The sequence below is a fragment of the Amblyomma mixtum genome, chromosome 9 (genome assembly GCF_055824585.1).
Source record: "Amblyomma mixtum isolate Tamu chromosome 9, ASM5582458v1, whole genome shotgun sequence".
Classification (NCBI taxonomy): domain Eukaryota; kingdom Metazoa; phylum Arthropoda; class Arachnida; order Ixodida; family Ixodidae; genus Amblyomma; species Amblyomma mixtum.
Window position 1 is genome coordinate 7,991,331 of NC_143020.1, and position 22,622 is coordinate 8,013,952.

Below are 22,622 nucleotides of genomic sequence, written 5' to 3' on the forward strand. Positions count from 1 at the left end.
AGATTTCGGTTCCTGCAAGGCAACTTTGTAAGTTGCCTAACAGATCAGAAATGAGGCGCTTAGCTCTATGCCACTATTGTGTTTTAAAGCCAGATTCCTACTACTGGTGGTACAACTTACGATTTCGATGCGGATGAGACAGTGACCTTCAATGCCTCACAAAGTCAAACCGAATTGCGTGGTGGTATGGCCCAAGCTATGGTAGTATACGAGCACGTGATCATATCACTGTGACCACAGGGTACCGCACCTTAACCTTTACCCTTGACCTTCGGCTTGACCTTTGATATGAGACAGTGGGCACCACATTGACAATGACCTTCAGTGCACCACAAGGTCAAAAGAAACTTAACTGGGTCGTGGTATGCCCAGAGCTATATTATTACGACCACGGGATCATATGTATCCGACCATTGGGTACCTGACCTTGACCTTTAACTTGACCCTTGATCTTGATATTTTATTTCAGACAGTGTAGACTATGGCTAACAGACCTTTCGCTCGTGTAACTAGCTTCAAGGCACGTTGAACCCAAGTCATTTTTTTGCAGTTGGGTGTCACCTCTGACATCATCAAGGGCACCCAGGACTACGGCAGTCAGGCGGCAGTCGCACTTCACACCCTATACACATCGTGCATCAAAGAGATATGGCAGGAGGACCAGCGAGTCCGGGATGTTGCGGCGGCCGTGCTAGAAATCACCAACACCACCACGCGAACTAGTGGCGCAAGCTTACTTCGTTTCGGCCTTGTGGTGAATAAGCGGTACGGCCTGCCGTTCATCTTCGAAGTATTGAGTTCAGCAGGCAAAACACCGCGGCTCATGTTCGTTAGATTCACACCTCGTGTCGGTGACCACCAACATCACTGCGATGCTTCCTGCTCTGATGTCACTCTGTCCATCCTTAATTCGCACTTTGGCACTAATTATACCATAGAGCACGTCTCGAAGTGGGAACAGAAATTTCCGGCTGCCTCTCCAAAACGATCATCCGTGTCTTTGACTGAGATTAGAGATGCTTTCGGACATCTTGAAGCGTCCCAATACAAAAAAATATTGCTCGAGTTCCTTCTAGATGTCGACCGTGCGAAAATAATTTCTGCCATAGCTAAAGCGGGCCTCTTTGCGGACATTCGGCTTCTGATAGACGCAGACCATCAACCGTTGGCGTCGTTGTACGTGATGCTTCTTGTCACTCTGCAAGCCATGCGTTACATTACACAGGGCAACACACTAAGTTCACCTGATATGCGTAGCGAGGACGTCTGTCAAAGACACGTACGCCGGAGCTACCACCTGTGGCGCGTAACGTACGTGACGGCACTTGCGACTCCCGCTAAAGACCGCCAGCTGCACAAAATATTCGAAGCTACACGGCGACGGTTCATTGACTATGACCCACTTCGGCGGCTGATGGCAGCCGGAAACGACACTGACAACTTCCGGGCCGTAGTCGCCAACGTATCGCTCATGCTACCTGGAGACCTGGTCTTCAGAGAGCCAGCCGTGCCGCACCTGACCTCCCAGGGCTTCCCCCAGAACTTGTTCTTGGCTTTGAACTTCGAGTTCGAAGCTAAAAAGGAGACAGTTCGACGTGGCGTGCCCTGGTTTCGAGACAACCCCGACAGCAGAACGGCGGACCGCATGCTCTTTGCGAATGAGACCAGTCTGTACGTGTCATCACTGAGCTACGGGTGGCTGAGTTCCGGTACCACTGACCCACTGCTCGCCGATGCTGCGGTCATTGCGAGTCGCATTCCGCAAAGAATTCTGCAAAATTCCGCAAAGAATATAGGGATATAATCTGGGATGCGGACAGAATAGCTCCATGCCCAATCCTGCGAAAAGATGCCAACTGCAGCTTTTTGGCAGCTGACGGAGGCATCGGTAGAAATCACCACATGATGGGGGAATTCCGCTATATGACCAGAAAGAATGCCGTTTAAAATGCTTGTAGGCATGTGTTTTGCATGAGATGGGAAGATGTGGTCAAAATGGTATTCCACTGCTGCCGGCGTGTCGTCAACCCACTGAAAAGAACTGAGATCAACACCAACCGGTGTTAAAAGTTTCTGCGTTAAGGTAATTTGTGGCATTTGATATCGTGGCCAATGATGGTAAAAAATAAGGCCGGCTGAGACACAAAACTAGGAGCACTGACATTAGTCATCGGGTCCAACGACCTGAGGAAAGTTCGCACCATGAGTATTTGAAAGCGGGAAATTAAATCGGGCATACTGGCTTCGAGATAAAGCAGGGCGTCTGAAACTGATTTTGGGAGACCAAGGCAGAGACGTAGAGCACACCTTTCCAGTAACATTAAGGGTGTGACCTTGTAATTTGCGCTACCAGAGAACAGAATGCAACTGAATTAAAGTATAGGTCTTACATAAGCTTTGTATAGTAACAATAATGTGTCGCGGCGCATCCCAAACCTTTTATTGGCGATTCGTGTCAGCCGGCCTAGAGCGCGTTCTCCTTTACGCACGTTGTTCTTTATATGAAGGCTTCAATCTAAGGTTGGATGGTAAGTAACACCTAGATATGTAACAGATTCCACTTGTGGAATCAGATTAGAGTGATGGGCTAATGAAATGTGCAAAGGCGTGTGTGGAGAAAATACCAGTATGCCACATTTGTTAACATTCAGGGATAAATTAATACGGTGCAACCAAACTCCAAGAGCATCCAAATATCCCTGCAGAATCTGGTAAAGGGAATGGATATCCGTGGCCGAGGCGAAAAAATCTATCATCTGCGTACACAAAAACTGTTATATCAGGACGGATGGGGATGTCACTGACCAAAATATTAAAAAGCAGCGGTGATAGCCCCGAACCTTGCGGCACTCCTCTTGATTGATGATAAGTATTAGAACATATGGTACCCTCTGCGCAGTAAAAGTATCTGTCCTTTAGAAATTCAGATATCCATGCATAAATGTAGGTTGGAGGATGTAACTGCGCAAGTCTGTTAAGTAAAATAGTATGTTCTATACTATCATAGGCTTTTGCTACCTCAAGAGTCACCAAAGCTGAAACTTCTCTTCTGCGTATCGAGAAACGGATTCTACTTTCTAGATCCACATGCGCGGTCCATATAGAGCATCCGCGACGAAAGCCAATCTGTGCTGAGCTAAGGCCACTAACATCCTGGACATGTTTTGTGAGATGACTGTGCACTACCCTTTCAATTAATTTGACTAAATTTGAAGTTAGCGTAATATGCCGGATATTATCTAAGACGTACCCTTTACCTGCATCTTTCCTCAATAAAATAATTTTCGCTCTCTTCCAAATGCTTGGAATCCATGCATTTTTCAATGAAGTATTGACAATCTGTAAGAGGTTGCTTGTAAAATTCTGGGCAAAAATTTTAATCATACCAACAGTGACACCATCTTGTCCGGGAGCTGAGGGATGCATCATTGCCAGGACTGAGAGGAGCTCTGATGCATCAACCTCGGTATAATCCGAAGAGGGTGTGATTCCGCGCAGAGGGACGTTTCTTTGAGTCTGGAAACGTACCTCTAGTCCCTGAGCAATACTATCCAGGGTTTCCTGAGCCTGTTGGGGTGATAGCAGTGTTGAAGAAGTAAGGTGAGGGACTGGAGAACACTTGTTACGTTCTATGAACCTATACAGGGACTTCCGACTACAAGGATTTGAAAGATAAGTGTTCAAATTTTGGTTATAGTCCTCCTTGGATTTTGCAATTGTTCTTTTCAAAGATGCAGAAAAAAATGTGTAATTTAACGAATTTGCTGAACTCTGGTTGCAGGATAGCCTCTTCCAGGCCGCTTTTCTGCAACGATAGGCCTTCTCACATTCTTGGGTCCACCAGGGAGACGGCTGTTTATTAGAGGCTGTTGCGGGCACAGTGAATATTGCATGGTCTACTGCACTTTGCAAAAATGAAACCGCCTGCTGAGCTCTGTCATCCCGGCTAGTACCAACTATAGAGGCAAGTGAGGCGGACATCAAACTTTTATAAATATTTTGATTGACAAATTTATCGTTTACACAAGTATTTTTGTGCGGAGATAACCGGATAGTGAAAGTTACAGGAAAGTGATCACTAGATGTACCCGAATCTTCTGTCAACCAATCGGCCACCTCTAGCCTACCTGCTGATAATGTTAAGTCAATGGCTGAGCGAGCACCACCTCGCATAAATGTTATATCTCTTGAATTACAGCGGCGTACAACATTTGCAGACAGCCACGACCAGAGAAGCTGGCCGCAGGAATCAGTGCGACTTCCCCATTCACTGTGGTGGGAATAAAAATCTCCCGCAATAACTATACTGCTTGCGCCAGCCACCAACCTGTCTAAGCAGTCTGTCCTGTGGACACCTAAAGGAAAGTAGGTATTAGCAATTGTAATATCAGCACACTGCGGAAATGAAATTTTGAGCGCTAAAAGTTCACGGTCAGGGAGAAGAATTTTAAGATAGATGCCTGATGACATATGTGTTTAGAACGCATGATTACCGATCCACCTCCCCTACCAGCATTTCGATCTAATCTGAAAATTCGAAAGTTTTTCATTGAAAATGATTTATAAGGTGATAACCACGTTTCTTGTAAAAGCACGATATCAGGGTTATGTTTCTGAATAAGTAGTTCTAGATCTGGAAGAGAAGAGAGTATGGAGCGGCAATTCCATTGTAACACTTTAATACCTGCCATGATTACTGACGAATTGAAGAGGCAGACACAGCCTCTTTGAGTATATCAACATTGGGAAGAAGCTTTGGTGGTACTTTTCTAGCTTTCATCTCATGAGAACTAGATTTAGATGGTGACGAGGAAGCACGACGCTTCTTCGAAAAAAAAAATTAGACCTCACCGAAACGGGCAAGGCCCCACAAAAATTGGCCTATAGGCTCATTGGAATGCCCCTCCCCACGGTGATCTTTAGCAAAAGGCGAAAGATGAGTTCGCGGAATTGAGGAGAGGCCTTTCTCGTCTTTGTTAAGCACTGACCGAAGCGCTGGGGATCATTTTTTTTTATTTTGAAGACTTGCCATATATGGTATAGAAAGGCTGTAGTTAAGCTAGAGTAGGTGGTTGAGAATATTCTCTTCAAGAAACCTGAACAAGCTCTGGCTCATATACTCTCCCCAGCGTTTATCCTACTGTGAGGCCGGTTTTCATTGCGAGAGAATTATATGACTCATCAGCACCAAATCCAGACGTCCAAAAACAATGACTTCCGAAAATCCATGTGACGAGGGAAAGAAAAATAAAATTTCTGCCTGTCCGTCATGGTGGCTTAGTGGTTATGGCGCTCGGCTGCTCACACGAAAGACACGGATTCGAAATCGGCCGCGGCACTCGAATTTCGATGGATCCAAAATTCTAGAGGGCCGTGTACAGTGCGATGTCAGTGCACATTTAAGGTCCCCAGGTGGTCGAAATTTCCGGAGCCCTTCACTACGGCGTCTCTCATAGCCTGAGTGCGAATATGCGGGATATTGAATTCAGGACTTCCAGACTGCGAGGCAAGCATAGAACCAGTGTTATAGGCATTACCAAAAAACAGTAACTAAATACGTTACTCGTTACACTAAAAAAAACGCATTACCGCCCTACTTTACCTACAAAAAAAGGTAACGCGTTACCGTTGCCGTTACCGAAAAAACGTAACGCTCGTTACTTTGCCGTTACTCAATGGCCATTAGTTTTAATCAGTGCGTCTTCGCTGTAAGAACTCAAGATGACAATTTTATAAAGCTCATACTTCATTCAATTCCAACTTCAGAAAAAAACCATAGCTGAACATAACAAATTTACACCAATTCTGGCGTGCGTTTTCTTACGAAATTACGTGGAAATTGAGTAGCAATAAAGAAATGTTTAAATGTCATAGTTGCGGAAAAGATATATTTGCGCACGTAAACAATTTTTTTTACTTGAACCTGCATAATTATCGCAAAAATTCAAGTGTTTACGTCAGGGTGTTCGAGGTAAGCTTCGCTCGCTTAGGAACTCAACTAGAAACGTAGCCACAGTTGGAAACAGCCCTGTTGACTGCAGTCTCCTTTTCTGTGCTGTACCATCGTACTCCTTCGACGGCTCTCTTGGGGTCATCTTGAAGTAAACTGGCGACATTCCTGGCTTTGCTCAGAAGAGGGAACTGCTTCCACCAAGAATGCGAGAGTGTCGCCTGGGAACGAGACCTTTTGGTTGGAAAACAAGCTTACGCAGAAACTGACGTACAGATTTCTGCAAATGGTCCATTGGTGGCTCGACATGCGTCCACCCTTTAGAGAGTTGTGTGTGTGTGAGTGGTTTGGGGGTGAAGACAAGTGCGTGACTGTGTGTTCGAGCTTTTTTTTTTAGTTGAGTGCTTCGTCAAGGGCAGATGTTTTTTGGCATGCATGCGAGCCGCAACAAGAGTCATCGAGAAAACCGGTAGAATTTGTTTATTTGCAACATCATTTTCGGTTTTTTTTTTAAATAGGCGGAGGAGGACAACTGAAATAAAAAGTAACTAGTAACGTGACACCTCACGTTACCGAAAAATGTTAACGTAAGTATGTTACCCGTTACAGTTCCCAAATGGTAACGAGTACGTTACTAATTTACCGAAAAAAATAACGCGTTACCGGTAACGCCGTTACTTGTAACGCGTTACCGACAACACTGAGGGTGACATGCACTTTTCATTCCTGGGTGGCGGCTATTAGGACCTGGAAAAAGGATTTAATACTTGCATGTCACGCCAGCATGCAGAGGGGGACGACCTGTACATAGAAAAAAAAAATCCGGTGAGTCGCAGTAAATAGTGGCGGTTTGAAGCAGTTTTCGGCGTAGGCTGCTGGCTACAGGTACCGCCATTGGGATATGGTTCACCAGCTTGCACTAGTCACCACAGTGCACCGTGAACACTTTTCATACATAACACCGAAAGAACGATAGCATTTTCCGCGCGATTACGGACACAGAAGAACGCATACATCGATCGCCACGAACGTGCTGTCTGTGCTAAAGCCCGCTACGAGAAATTAAGCAAGCAAATCTCACTTTCGAACGAGTGAGTGACAGGGTCATGGCAGAAGACACACGTAATGAATTTAGATAGGTTAACGTCAGTTACAACCCTACCGCATGTTGCATTTACTTGCCCGCAGATGCAAGTGTTGAAATAGCAGGTTTAAAGGAATAACTGGAGCAAATTTGTGCGGTATTGTGGTTATACCCTTCTCCGGCTTTTATGTTAGTTAAGGCGTTAACAAGCAATCCTGAATCTTTCGTGACTGCACGCTGACACTTCGGCACGCGCGCACAAAGACGGACTATGTCTTCACTTTCATTAGCACACGCTACAAAAGTGACGTTCACAGGGCTGCAATGATGTTATCCTTGCTCTGTATGCGCATAGATTTCCTGCTTCAAAGCTCCTTCTCACAGACTGACAACACACAAACACGAATATGTAAAGCAACAGATAAGGAACGGGCACAACCGGCAACACAGGAAAAGCGTGCGAGTTTTGATGCCGCCCGCGATGCAGCTTTCGCCGTCACACAACTTGCCTGCATGGTTGGCGTGGGCGCATTTAAAATACTGCCACGTATCATTGTAGCGTCCGTTCGTTCGCGCAAGGCACCAGAAAAGGGGTGTTATCATTTTGGTTCGTGACGCAAGAAGCGACCGGACTTATCTCGATTGTTCAAAGCCATGAACAGCTGCATCTACGTGTTTCTAGATTACTCTAGATGATCTCGACCTGTTATCTAGAAGTTTCCTTGCTGGCTTTAAATTGAACGATCCCGCGAGCAGCGGGCATTCGTAGTTCCACGATTGACGAGCAGGCTTGTTGCTGCCCGAGCTGTGCCCGAGCTTGTGGCGGCAGCGTGGAGTGGCATCCTTAAATGGGCGTCCGCAAAGAACAATGTTCCCGATGTTGCAGCGCCTGCGCACGCGCATCATTGAACAAGCATGCATGGCCGCTCTGTCAATGAGCGAGGCTGAGTTCTTGCGCAAATGGTCGACATACTTTATCGTCCTGCGCGGCAGTCGAGTATCGGCATTTTTACTGCACTACTGACGTGCTCAGTGCTGCGTCACTGCGCATGTGCTTGACTGATCAGATCATTAAGTTCATCTGTTTTGTTTTGTATTTTCTATGTTAAAACAGAAAAAATAAACTTCTCTTTCTACGCCCGAGCTCGTCAGACCCAGCGAAGTATTTTCGGCGCTGGCTTGCTGAGAAGTTTTGAGAAGTGCAGGCGGGCCTCGGATCCACTGCGACCCCGAGGTTCCGCAACCAGCCTCCCAGCCCAGGCGCCCTGCCTTTGCCGGTGCTCGGGCAACTTCGAGACCTTCAAGCAGCCGCCCAGTCGGCCACCCGTGACGTCATGGGAGGCCCGGGACCTGCTGCCCCCCCGGTGTTCCGTGCGCCGCCCCCAAAGGCGCACTGTTTCCAGTTCGAAGTTACTTCCGACGCGACGGCTGACGACATCGTCGACGGCATCGAGTCGGTTGTCGGCCCGAAAGGGCTAGAGAGCCTCCAACACCATGGAAGCATGAAGTTCTGCGTCGCCATGGCCTCGGCTGCGGCGGCAGAGAAGATGCTAGTGGAAGGCGCCTTCAACGTGAATGGCACTTCCGTCCCAGTAGCCTGCGTGGGTCCTGCCGTGGTCCACGTGACGGCTTTTCGTGTGCCGCTGTTCGTGGGAGACGCGGCGCTGGCGGCGGCACTGAGCTCCTACGGCAAGGTGCTTGACATCACCCACCCCGTCCTCAAGGGCCGTCGTCACGTCGGCAACGGGACGCGCGTGGTCCGGATCGAGATGAAGCAGGCGGTGCCGAACTTCTTGACCGTCGAGGGCCACCGCGTCATGTTTGACTACCGAGGCGTCCGGAAGGTGTGTTCCCGCTGCGGGCAGGACGGCCACATCGGCGCGGCGTGTCGAACGCCGCGGTGCGCTCGCTGCGAGGTGTTCGGCCACGACACGGCCGGATGCGGAGCGGCTTGCAGGCGCTGCGGTTGAAGCCACGCCACAGCGGACTGCCTGCGGCCACGGTCGTATGCGGCGGCCGCCGCCTCGAGGAAGGCCCCGAGCAAAGACAACGTGGCCGCGGAAACACGGAGCACACCAACCCTCCGGACGCCTGTTGCCGACGTGGTCCCTACGACCAGCAGCCCGAGGGAGCCCGAGCCCGCCCCCGCGACGGAGGTGCCCGTGAAGGAGCAGCTCGAGGGGACGCCTTCAAACGAGGTGGAGCCGTTCGGTGCTGTTTTCGCGGAACCCTTGCCGCCGCTACCACGCACAGCTTCCTTCAACACCGAGAGCAGCAGCGGCGATGAGTCGAGCGTGGCGTCGGGCGACCTGGTGGACGTACCGGACAAAGTCACGCCGCTTCGCCTGACAGGCGACTTGACGTGCGGCCAGGTGTCAGGACCGACGACTCCTGGAGGTGCGGACGACGCGCGCTTCTCGTCACCAGCCAGCCACACCCTCCCATCGGCGACCCTGGCGTCGGCATCGGCTTCAGCTGCGAGCGTCGCCAAGACCACGCAGCAACCGGTGAGCGAGGCCACATGCGCCGACGGCCCCGAAAACATGGACTTTTCCCGACCAGACTTCAAACGTGCCCACCCCCAATCATCGGAATCCGAAGGGACTGTTAACGAACGGTCTAGCAAAAAAGTGCCGCGCGCGCCAAGCGCCGCCCATGGCAGCGCTCTTTAGGTTGTATGCTATGCCGTCGGTAATCTTGGCAGTCATGGCGGTTGTGCATCTCCTCTCCCTGAATGTTCGGGGATTTCAATCCGTAGACAGACAGAGAGAGGTGATGCACTTTGCCAGGGCTAGGGGCGTCGACATCCTGTTTTTACAAGAATGCAACTTCCGTACTTCACTTGATGTGTGCTGAATTTCACCACCCGGTTTTTTGTTTTTGCTTATTTTTCGTTGACTGATTTTCATATGTGCGGTGTTGGTGTCGTTTTTGTAAACCCCTGCCTGCGCGCGGGTGCTCATTGCACTTTCGGGCTGGACGGCCGCACTCTTGCGGTCGACTTCACACTAAACCAGCAGCGGGTACGTGCGTTGGTTGTATATGCGCCAGCACGGCAGACTAGCAGTTCTGATTTTTTTGAGCGCCTCGACTCATTCCTCCTTGATCCATACCTCACTTTTATCGTCGGTGACTTCAATTGTGTACTTAACATCGACCGTGACGTCCGCGTACAGGGTCACGGTCGCCGTTATTGCGGTGCCCCCGCGCTCCGCGATCTCGTGACTCAGTTCCGCTTGTCTGACGCGTGGGTGCAGCTTCACGGGGATGCCTTTGGAGCGACGTTTGAGAGAGCACAGTCAGCGAGTCGGATAGACAAATTCTATTTTCCACCAGAGCTCGCTTCTTTTGTCGTTAGCTGCGAAGTTCTCGCGTTCCCTACAGGCACGCCGGTGATTTCCGATCACCACCCCTTGTCAGTCAGGCTCGACTTTGGTGAGGACACCCCACGTACTGTTACGTGGCGCATGGACACGAGCCTACTGGCGGACCCGGAATGCATGGCGTCACTGCGTACGGCGTTGACAGCATCGTGCAAGAGCTTCGTTGTGACTGATTCATGTGACACACTCAAGGCTCGTTGGCAGGCAACTCTGGTGGCGGCCGGTCAAGACCGCAGACGCCAGGTAACTCATGCACTGAATGACACCCTCAAGCGCATCCGTATAGTGCAAACGGGAGCACCCTTAACCTTTGCCATGAGCGATTACCTTAGTCTACTTAAAGCACGTTACCACGTGTTGCTCTGCCAGTCATCACGGGCAGCTAGTCGTGCACACCAGCTCGGGCGGCCGATATCAGACCCGGCTGTGCTACCACACGTACGCGCAGGCACGGCAGAGGAATTCGCTCCCGCTACTGTGCCTTTCGTGACACTCCCAGACGGCACCCAAAGCAAAACCACGGCCGATATCTGCACGATCTTCGCAAGCCACTTTTGGAACCTGTTCTCTAAGGACAGTTGGCTACATCTTCAAGATGGTTATGACGGCTTCTACAAAGTTTTTTTGGAAACTTGCCACGAGTAGCTGAAGAGTTGCATGAAAACCTTTGCGCACCAGCCACAAGCCAAGAGCTGCACGCCATCCTGCAGAGTATGAATGCAGCCTCTGCCCCCGGTCCAGACGGCATTCCAACAAGTTTTTATTCGAACTTCTTTTACGAGATCCAAGGAGCGCTCCTGAAGATGGTCAACGGCTTCCTCGCGGATGGGTTACGTCCAAACTCTTTCCGCGAATGTCGCATCATACTCATTCCGAAAGCGGGCGGTGACCCCTCCGACCCGCAAGCATGGCGGCCCATAAGCCTCTTAAACACAGATTACAAAATAGTCACATCTTTACTGAACACAAGAATGCGGACGATCCTACCTCACCTAATCCACCGGGCTCAAACTAGCAGCGTGCCTGACCGCTCTGTGTTTGATGCATTGGCACTCACTAGAGACCTGTTCACATTTGCCAGCAGGACGGGCTTCAGCGGGTGCTTTGTTTCACTAGACCAGGCGAAAGCATTCGATCGGGTGGAACACTCGCATCTGTTCGGAGTCCTTGAAGCCTTCGGATTCCCTCCGCAAATTTTCAGCAGGCTGCGCTTACTTTACGCAGACCTGAATGCTCGTCTCTCTGTAAACGGCCACCAGAGCGCTCCCTTCTCAGTCACCAGTGGCATAAGGCAAGGATGCCCTCTCTCCCCAACATTCTTCGTGTTATGCCTGGATCCACTCATCCGGCGCATTAACGACAGCCCATCCATACGCGGCCGCCGCGGTGGCTCAGCGGTTATGGTGCTCGGCTGCTGACCCGAAAGACGCGGGTTTGATCCCGGCCGCGGCGGCTGGAATTTCTTTGGAGGAGAAATTCTAGAGGCCCGTGTACTGTGCGATGTCAGTGCACGTTAAAGAACCCCAGGTGGTCGAAATTTCCGGAGCCCTCCACTACGGCGTCTCTCATAGCCTTAGTCGCTTTGGGACGTTAAACCCCATAAACCAAACCAAACCATCCATACGCGGCTTCCCTCTGCCTGGCCAGGGCCAAAGCAAGGTATCAGCCTACGCCGATGACGTGTCGCTTTTCATCAAGGACGAGGATAGCTACGCCGCTTTTTCGCGACTGTTTCTCGAGTGCAGCGAGATATCTGGGGCCCTATTGAACAGGAGAAAAAGCAAGGCACTAAGGTTTGGCACCTTCACAGCGAACCTTGCGGGCGAGGTGGAGTGGGTGCAGGGAGTGAAAGTCCTGGGAGTAGTATTCCTCGCCAGCGGAGAAGTAGCCCGCGAAACCTGGACTAACCTCCGCACGAACGCTGAGAAACGCCTCTCGGTGGCGTCAACTTTCCGCCTTTCAATGGCAGAGCGCTGCTATATAGTTAAGTCCACAATCCTAGCCGCATGTTTTTTTGTCGCCCGCGTCGCAAACCCACCGCGCACGTTTGCGCGCAGGCTAACCTCGGCCTGTGGCTCTTTCGTTTGGGCGGGCAAAACCGAACTTGTGTCACGAATGTTCATGCGCCTTCCATCGTACATGGGTGGGTTTGGTATACCTTGTATCCGCACCATGTGCAATGTGCTCGCCTTGCGAGGAGTACGAGATCTTGTACACAACCCAGACTATCCCGGGAGAACACTCCTCACATACTTTCTGGGTACAGCGCGTAACGTGTTTTTTTCACAACACGTGGTTGGCCCTACAGCCGAGCAGCCCCCGGCATTTTTCGTTAATGTGCGTCGCACACTGACGTCGTTGACCGCCAGCGTGCCCGATCTGGATGTTGATGAAACCCCGCCCTCCAGGATGTGTGAAGCACTAACGGTTGATGCGCTGACCCGCGAACAACTCCAGAAAACGAGACGGGCACGCTGGCGCCAACTGACCTCAGCCACGCTTCCTGCAGATGTCAGGGACTTCGACTGGCTGCGAGGCTGGCGGGTCCTGCCCACAAGAGACCGCCTTGCGGCGTGGGGCGTGGCGCCCTCCGCCCGATGCCCGCAGTGCGGTCTGCTTGAAATTTTGCAGCACGCAATGTTTGAGTGTGTAGTTGCGCGCACCTTTTGGACATTAGTGTCACGCATGTTTTTAACCCGCCTGGAAGCGCGCACTAGTTCTCCCGAAGTGTTTCAAAATATGCTCATGTGTGTCGGCATGTTCGTTTTGTGGCGGCAGCGTGGAGTGGCATCCTTAAATGGGCGTCCGCAAAGAACAATGTTCCCAATGTTGCAGCGCCTGCGCACGCGCCTCTTTGAACAAGCATGCATGGACGCTCTGTCAACGAGCGAGGCTGAGTTCTTGCGTAAATGGTCGACATACTTTATCGTCCTGCGCGGCGGTCGAGTATCGGCATTTTTACTGCATTACTGACGTGCTCAGTGCTGCGTCACTGAGCATGTGCTTGACTTATCAGAGCATTAAGTTCATCTGTTTTGTTTTGTATTTTCTATGTTAAAACAGAAAAAATAAACTTCTCTTTCTACGCCGCGGACAACTCCTGAAAACGAGACGGGCACGCTGGCGCCAACTGACCTCAGCTGCGCTTCCTGCAGATGTCAGGGACTTCGGCTGGCTGCGAGGCTGGCGGGTCCTGCCCACAAGAGACCGCCTTGCGGCGTGGGGCGTGGCGCCCTCCGCCCGATGCCCGCAATGCGGTCTTTTAGAAACGTTGCGGCACGCTATGTTCGACTGTGTAGTGGCGCGCACCTTTTGGGTACTAGTGTTACGAATGTTCGTAATCCGCCTCGAAGCGCGCTCTAGTTCACGCGAACTGTTTACAAATATGCTCTTGTGTGTCGGCATGTTCGTTTTGTGGCGGCAGCGTGGAGCGGCTTCCTTAAATGGGCGTCCGCAAAGAGCAATGTTTCCAATGTTGCAGCGCCTCCGCACGCGCCTCTTTGAGCAAGCATGCGTGGACGCACTGACAATGAGTGAGGCTGAGTTCTTGCGCAAATCTTCGACATACTTTATCGTCCTGCGCGGCGGTCGAGTGTCGGCTTTTTTACTGCCTTACTGACGTGCTCAGTGCTGCGTCACTGCGCATGTTCTTGACTGATCAGAGCATTAAGTTCATCCGTTTTGTTTTGTATTTCCTATGTCAACACAGAACAAAATAAACTTCTCTTTCTACGCCGCCACCGAGTGAGTCGGCTCTTTGGCGGGCGCAAGCCAGCCCAAATAAAGAGCTTCGTTTGCAAGTATTTCTGGTGTCCTCCTGACCGCTGGACTGCCGTCACTACAACGTGACATCTGGTGGAGGTGCTGGGTAGACTTCCATGTTCCGGACACCCCCTAGAAGTCGTGACGCCAGCCCTCTGAGTCATCTACCGCAGGACCTGAGTCCAATCCACCGCGCAAGCCGACGCCTGCAAGGGGACGCACCTGAGTTAGGGATTCTGCCGGACCCTACCCGGAAGCGAAAGCCAGCAGAAACGTCTACCATGAGCTTGCCCCAGACGATGACTCCAATCATTCTTCAGCAGCCCCGAGTGCCACCAACCTTCGACGCTTCGCCTGGCGCCGACCCCGAAGAATGGCTGGAACAGTTCGACTGTGTGGCTGTCTTCAACAACTGGGATGATGCTACGAAACTTAGGTACGTCTTCTTCGCCCTGGAGGGACCAGCAAGAATCTGGTTCGAGAATGAGGAAGCCAGCCTTGCCAACTGGGAAACCTTCAAGGAACAGCTTCTGAAGACCTTCACAAAGGTCGTGCGAAAGGAGAGAGCGCAGCAGCAGCTACAGTCTCGCATACAACACCCGAATGAGACCGTTGGAGATGAAGCACTGAGGAGATGAAGCATCTCTTCCGGCGTGCCGACATGAACATGAAGGAAGAAGAGAAGGTGAAGCTGCTTATGCGAGGAGTTAAAGAGCAACTCTTTGCCGGCCTCGTCCGCAACCCACCGAAAACCGTCGCGGAATTCTTAGAAGAGGCATCCACGATGGAAAAAACTCGATGCCAGAGCCCGCCAGTATGACCGCCGGCAGCGCTTTTTGTCAGCAAGCTGCCTGGACACAGCTAACAACAATGACCTGTGGGAGGTTATACGTCAAGTTGTGCGAGAGGAGCTCCGACGATTGCTGCCAACGGGAACGCAGCCGCAACTTTCATCGCTCACTGACGTCATCCGGGACAAGGTTCAACAGGCCTTGGGTGTGACGCCGACACCCACGCAGCCTCTGCAGCCCGCAGCCATGACTTACGCCGCAGCTGTGCGCCGTCCTGCCCCTCTACAGCGGGACTCAAGCCCCTATCACCCTCAGCCAGCTGCGTTGGACCGCCGCCCACTCGCCCCAACCCGCCCGTCCTACGAGCGACGCGCGCAGCCGAGGAAATGCGGCGAGTGGAGAACTCCCGGCCAGCGCCGACCACTATGCTTCCACTGCGGCGAAACCGGTCACATTCTCCGGTACTGCCCATACAGGAGAATGGGCATCCGAGGGTTTTCTTACGACGCTCCACGACCCCGACCCGGAAAAGCGACCAGCCGAAATCGAGGAGTTTTTGCGTCGGGAAGGATGCTCATCGCCGAGCCGCCTATCACGTTCCCCGTCGCCATCTTCACTGCGCTTTGTATCTCCTAGCCGAGGTTACACGATGCGTGGACGCTCCCCCAGCCCCCGAAGGTTAAACTGAATAAAGCAGCCTCTGGAGGTTAGGTTGCTTATGAGCGCAAGAACTAAGATCCTCCATCGACGAAAACACAAGACTATGCCTCAACGACGACGACCCCTACGACGACGACCCCTACGATGACGACAACTACGACTACAACGAGAGCTACGACTACGACGACAGCTACGACTATGACGACAACGACGACAACTACGACGGCGAAAACTACGACAACACCGACGACAACTACGACGACGAAAATTACGACAACACCGACGACGACGACACGGCCAGACTTGAAGCTTTTGCCGCTGCCCTTAAACCTTGTTACGAACGCTAAAGGATTCGAAGTTTGCATTCTCCGTGTTTATTTTTATTTTAAAGCATCGGGGCGATGCTTCTTTGAGAGGGGGGTAATGCCACGTATCATTGTAGCGTCCGTTCGTTCGCCCAAGGCAGCAGAAAAGGGGTGTTATCATTTTGGTTCGTGACGCAAGAAGCGACCGGACTTATCTCGATTGTTCAAAGCCATGAACAGCTGCATCTACGTGTTTGTAGATTACTCTAGATGATCTCGACATGTTATCTAGAAGTTTACTTGCTGGCTTTAAATTGAACGATGCCGCGAGCAGCGGGCATTCGTAGTTCCACGATTGACGAGCACGTTTGTTGCTTACGCCGCCACCGAGTGAGTCGGTTCTTTTGCGGGCGCGAGCCAGCCCAAATATAGAGCTTCGTTTGCAAGTATTTCTGGTGTCTTCCTGACCGCTGGACTGCCGTCACTACAACGTGACAATACGAATAAACATTATGAGCATCGAGTAGACTACCTAAGATAACTATATCTTATATGAGGCTGCAAGGTTTCACTCGCGCACAAGGTATAGTTGATTGGAAACTGGCCCTCAATTAAGGCAAGAGAAAAACCGAAACTGGACGCTGTTTGCTCTTGGTTTCGATATCGCATTCGGCGGATCGCTATCCTTGCAGGCTTTGAATTTTATCCGGCTTAACTTGTACGTACGACAGTTTATTAGCCCTATTAGTGCTATTAGTGCGCCAGCTCTTATCCGATGGATACCCACCCCGAAAAAATTCGCCCCTTGTCAGCCTTGGCAGCTGGGACTATACCAGCTGGCCTGGCGCGAGCGCTCCGTCCCGCGGCACTGTCCACTCATCGTCGTGTTTCCCTCTTGACAGTGCAACGCTGAAAAAAGCGTTCCAACTAAAAAAGTCTATATTTAAAAATTGTGCAAAGTTTTAGGTGGAACATCTTGTATATGTCGTTTACTTGAACCTAAGTGAATGGTTAACGTCCCAAAGGACTCAGGCTATGAGGGACGCCTTAGTGAAGGGCTCCGGAAATTTCGACCAGCAGGGGTTCTTTAACGTGCACTCCCATCGCACAGTACACAGGCCTCTAGAATTTCGCCTCCATCGAAATAGCTGTTGACATAAATGTCAGGCAGAACACTATACTCCTCAGGCCAATAAAAGATGGTAGCATGAGCATACATTTTATATTCTGTGAATGAAATAAATCAGACTGGCACCTATGTATATGCCTCGTGGGGGTGACCACAAAGAACTAGCTGCAAAGGAGCAGGCAGCACATGCAGTGTAACTGCGCTTGAGTTTCACATAATAATTAGTGCAAGGCATGGGGAGGACTGCAGAATATGTGCAACACAACAAAGTGGGTTATTTAATTTGAATTCACCAAGAAAGCTCTTCAACATTACCAACGATACCATCTAGAATTCACCACACAATACTGACAGCAGGGTTTCTGCAGAGCCCCAATGTTCATAAGCCCCACCTAGCGGACAGAGCAAAGTGAAACCTGGTGGAGTCACACCGAATGACGACAGCAAGCATTTTGAAAATTTGTGTGGCTGTACAGAACAAGAATCAATATAAAAATTGATGTGTCAATCACACATTCATCAAAAGGGAAATTATTTCATTGCATGCAATATTCACACGATGTTTCTGCTTTAAGTGAAAAACACGAAAGAATTTGGTAAAAATGAAATAACCAATTTGCACACTTATCACAGCAACCACAATGTCCAGCACAATTACATTGTTTTCGTTCGTGTGATCTCCCACACCGTCTTGCGCAATGACCGTCTCTAAAGTTCCCGAGATCCTGCTTTGATCTCTGAATAATAGAATAATAGAGATCTCTGAATAATAGAATAATAGCTCATGGTAGGGCTCTCGCCCTACCATGAGCTTGCCGTCCCGGTTAGCTCAATTGGTATAGCGACTGCTCCGGTGTGGCGGTGGTCCCGGGTTCGAACCCCGGACCAGGACGAATTTTTCTTTAACTACGAAGTTTCTGTGAAAGCTGTATAGCTTTCCTTTGTGGCCGTATGGCTGCGCTCGGGTGGACGTCAATGAGTAATTACTCCTTTATTAAAAAATCTACTCCACCTTGGGGGATTCCCCTAAATATTTGGTCAGAATGGAGTCAGATTCACCCCACTTTGCACCAAAAGTAAAGGCGTCATTTTCTGCCGTTTGTATGCTTAACCGAGCATATAGTCTTGGAACCAATGCCTCTCTTTTATTTAAGATGAGCACCAGCTGCTTATTTTTTTTCGACTCTCCACATCACAAAGTTAATTGACAAACTGACATGCAACACCCTACAGACACCGGCACAGGCCATCTTTCAAAAATATGCGAAACCACCTGAATATAATAACTGCCCTGAAACATACCCCAGTTGATATGATTGAAACAGCGCAAGGCCGAAGGCCAAAAAAGAGAGCAGAGGAAAGGAGGAAAAGGACAACACAGCGCTGAACTAGCAACTGACATTTATTTGGCACGCTGCGCGTATAGATACATTCAGGCACCAAAATAGAAAACAACGCATAGAGCAATTCATGCACCAGGATCCCTGCAAGCAAACACAAACTAAGAAGTGCGATTCAGGAAGCGAAGTTCTTTTTGTGATAAAGACACTGATGCAGCACTTACACATGTATCACCATACTTCTTGATATTCGAAGCCTCGATAATTTCCCGGCAAAGCTGGTCTTTGTTCCTAGCAACAACTCGGCAAAAATTTAACTGTGGGGTGCAATCACATTCACGGCAATGCATGCTAAGGTTACGAGACTCTTTGTTATCTACATTGTTGCGGTGCTGTCTGAGCCTATCATTTAAGCACTGTCCAGTCTGGCCAATATAAAACCTATTACAAGTGAGAGGAATGGAATACACGACATTTTTTTGACACTTCACAAAATTGCATTCATGGTTTTTGGGGCAATCGGGGGAAGTTTTCCCTGGGTTGTTGACACGCGTACACAAGCTAGATAACTTTTTTGGCCTGCGGCCTTGCGCTGTTTCAATCATATCATGTACAACCAACTCGCCCATCAGCTCGTGCTTTCAATACCCCAGTTTCATTCACAGTGTTGTGGAATGCAGGACGACCACTCAGTATCCTCCCGTCTCCTATCCACCCCTTTTTATGTGGAGTGCCTGGCTTGGCTAAGATAGCTGGAAGACAAATGTCCTTTGCACGACAGGCATAATCCTCTCTTGGTGCTTGGTTCTGAGTGACCAAATATCGTGATTCTAATACTTCTACTACTGAGTGCACACCGCAAGAGTACATAGGTAATAGGCTACGTTCAACTTCAGGTGTTCTCTTCATACCACGACAGAAATGGGAATCTCACCGAGAGCTTAATTTAAACTGGTCAACCATTCCACAGCAGTGGTTTCTGCTCAACCAATATCGAGTCAAAACAAACAAAGCGAACCTTGCTCCTCGTCAACAACAAGAACAACTGTTAGCGACAACCATGCTGCCACCCGTTATTCCCTCCTTCGTTCTCCTTTAAGTGAGCCTGTTGTGATTTCAGGAGAAAGAACCATATTGCTTACGAAACAAGTTCACTAAACAAAATTTTTGTTTTCACGGTAATGCCCACTTTCCTCATTATTAAGATCCCTGTAATTGAAGCAATTACATCAAAACTATTTCCAATCCACTTTGTGATAGACACAATGCACTGAGATCACTGCACATGGAATTATCCACGTTATAAGCATGAAGCAATGGAGTCATGAAAGGGTGGCAGGCGTGGAACCTTGTACGCATTGGCTTTTCGGTCATGGCCTGCAAAATAACAGAGAGCAAAGGAGTGTCACTTTGGAATGAACACAAACGCCACAGGCATCGGAACATGTGCGCTTTTGTGTAGTCGGCAATGCACAAAAAGCGCATTTAACAACACTTTCTGTAGCCTTTCTTCTCTAGACACAAAATGTGAAAGGATATAGATATTAAACAGAAGAGCAACTTGCAATGTGCTGTTAACTGCGAGTAAAAAAATTTGAAACTGATGTTTTCCACCAGCTGAAATGCAATGTCAGTTACGGTATCTTAAACAATGCTTCTCACTTCGGCCCAGCTGGTCAGGCTAGTTCTCTTGGCAGATTCAGGCGGATTCTCATGAACCTAACTTTGCAGATGCAAATAAGTGAAAGTAAGGTTCTGCCCGTATTCGCAGCAGTACATTGCTTTCGAAGGTTAATCCTCAGGCACATTTTACCCTGGCCTCGTAATACTGGTCCTCATGTCTGAAAATCGAAACAGAGCACAGTAGACTAAGCAGGAGTCTCCCAAGCGACAACAGCATTGTTTATAAGCTTTGTATATAGAGCACATATTATGCAGCAGGCACCTGCCTATTTTAAATGCATCTGCTTGTGTCTGTGGCATGATGCACGTGCAATACAGTAGAGCTCACTTATAACTGTCACAGACACAACAAACAATTGCTTGACATGAACAAGTGCGGTGCCACCATCAAAGTATGCCTTGCGCAATGGCAATATGTTTCAGATACAACTACGGCCGCATCAGTCGGTTATTGCAAACAAGGAGGTGCCGTTAATACCCCCAAATATGAAGAGGTTGCGCTTCCAGTATGCGCGGGGATCGAAGAGCATCTCAGCCCTCCCGAGAACACCCCGGAAAGAGCATGTCGACCTTACAGAGAAGTAAAAAGGCAGCTTTGAAATCGTAAGTGGATGGCCTACAAGGGCCTGTGCGCTCACCAAATGGGCAGCATCCAAAGTCGAAAAAGAAGAGAGAAAGGGAAATTGTTGAAAGCGAACCGTCTCCCCATGGCTACAGCCTCCATGAGGGAACCCAGATAACCACATACAGCCTTTTGACGTATCAAATACAGCACTTGCTGGACATTGTGTATGTCCGATAGATCTCCAAATATGTCTGCATAACATTGAGGGGATATCCACAGGATTATCAGAAATGTATCCGTACCTCTAAAATAGTATGTTTTACAGATGTTACGGCTGGACATTTGTCGCATATTATGGATGTGCACATAGGGCAGTAAGACACCTATAGTGCTTCCTATGCATTGCAACAGATGCCTCATTGGCAGTAAATAGAGCTTTCCAAAAAGGGCTCCCTGTGCGCTGCCATATTGTTCCCTAGACTGCAATGGTTACCTCGCGCTAGCATGGTGGAAGCGGCGAAACACCTCTCTGGATTGCTGGAAGCCGGTTCCCCCGTCGCTTCCACCCTGCTAGCGCGAAGTGCCCACTGCAGTCCAGGGAACATTATGGCAGCGCCCAGGGAGCCCTTTTTGGAAAGGTGTATAGCACCTGGTATCTACCTGAAGCCTGTGTATAAACTGTATTTAGGCTAGCTAATACAGATAGCATATAGGTTGACTGATAATCGCTGTAGTAAAAGTAAACTATAAGATTTGAATGATGTGTAATAATTAGGATCTCAATCCTCTAGTCTAGCTAAGGTCAAGAAAAAACTTACAAAAGATGTTCATTGTACATCAAGCTTTCCAGAATCTTCGCAGCTGCGTTAAATTGGCATCAATATCTTCATTGTTTGCAAAAATGTCTTACAACAGCATATAACACATTTTAACAGTAAGCAGCAAAACACTCGAAGAAAACCCAAATGGAAATGGATTGTCTTTAGTGTTTATAAAATGAGCATACGAAATACAGCTACTACACTACAGAAGAACTAAACACCAAAATGGTCACTTAAGTCAGTCAGGTCAATAACTGTGCCTATTGTGCTTGGTAGGTGAGTATATAGAGCACAGGTCTCAGCAAAACACTACTAAAACATGCTAACAGTGGCTACTCTTGCTGTCACAATTCAGACACATAGCACTGTAATAAAAAAGGCATACTCAAAAAGAATACAAAACGCAAGCAGGGTGCTACTTGAGTTCACTGTGAAATATGCATACAGCCACTGCAAAAGACTGAACAGAACGATGAGTACTTAGGTCGGCTGCCGATTAAAAACAAGTCATAATAATAAAACAAAAAATGAAACTAAAATGAATATGCACACATTAGCCTGTAGACCAAAAAAAACAAATTGCTGTCCTAAAAATACAGCATGAATGTTCAAACAACAGAAGCTTGGTTAGTAGATACTTCTTTCAAAATGAATAGAAAAGGAAGTAATGTATATCACAACATCGATGTGAAATGATAAGAGCAGGAACGAAAAGAAGCACAAAAATTCAAATAGATGCGGACTGGCTAGCTTTCCTCCCAAATGAATAGAAAACAAATGTGTGAAAAGTAACAAATTCACTGTTTACTGTAAGTACAAAACAATCACTTAAGACAAATGCCAAAAGAAATCCAAAGAAACATAATAGCTGTTACTGTTATTTGCAGACAAGGCGCAGCACTGTACAGAAAGGACTAAAACTTCTTAAGTGAGTGAAACAGTGACAACTTAAGGCAGATAGAAATTGCAGTAAAAAAGCACATTTTAAAAAAAAGAAAAGATGACATGAAATGGTATTCACGTTAGCTGTGAGGTGTACATAACAGAACCACTGTACACTCGCCGTCAAAAGTAAATGAGAGGCGACTTTGTCAAAAAAATTTTTTTCTTTAAATCTAAAGCATAATGGTCCATGCTTGTTTGGTTACA

General features: G+C 48.9%; 1 non-coding gene and 1 pseudogene across 1 annotated transcript; both read right to left on the reverse strand.

Annotated features, from left to right (window-relative positions):
* Positions 1-22,622, reverse strand: part of LOC149328213 (uncharacterized) — a 132,812-nt pseudogene that overhangs the window by 102,248 nt on the left and 7,942 nt on the right.
* Positions 4,845-4,970, reverse strand: LOC149328215 (U5 spliceosomal RNA). Its single transcript, XR_016285885.1, has one exon. It is a non-coding gene; the product is annotated as a U5 spliceosomal RNA (small nuclear RNA).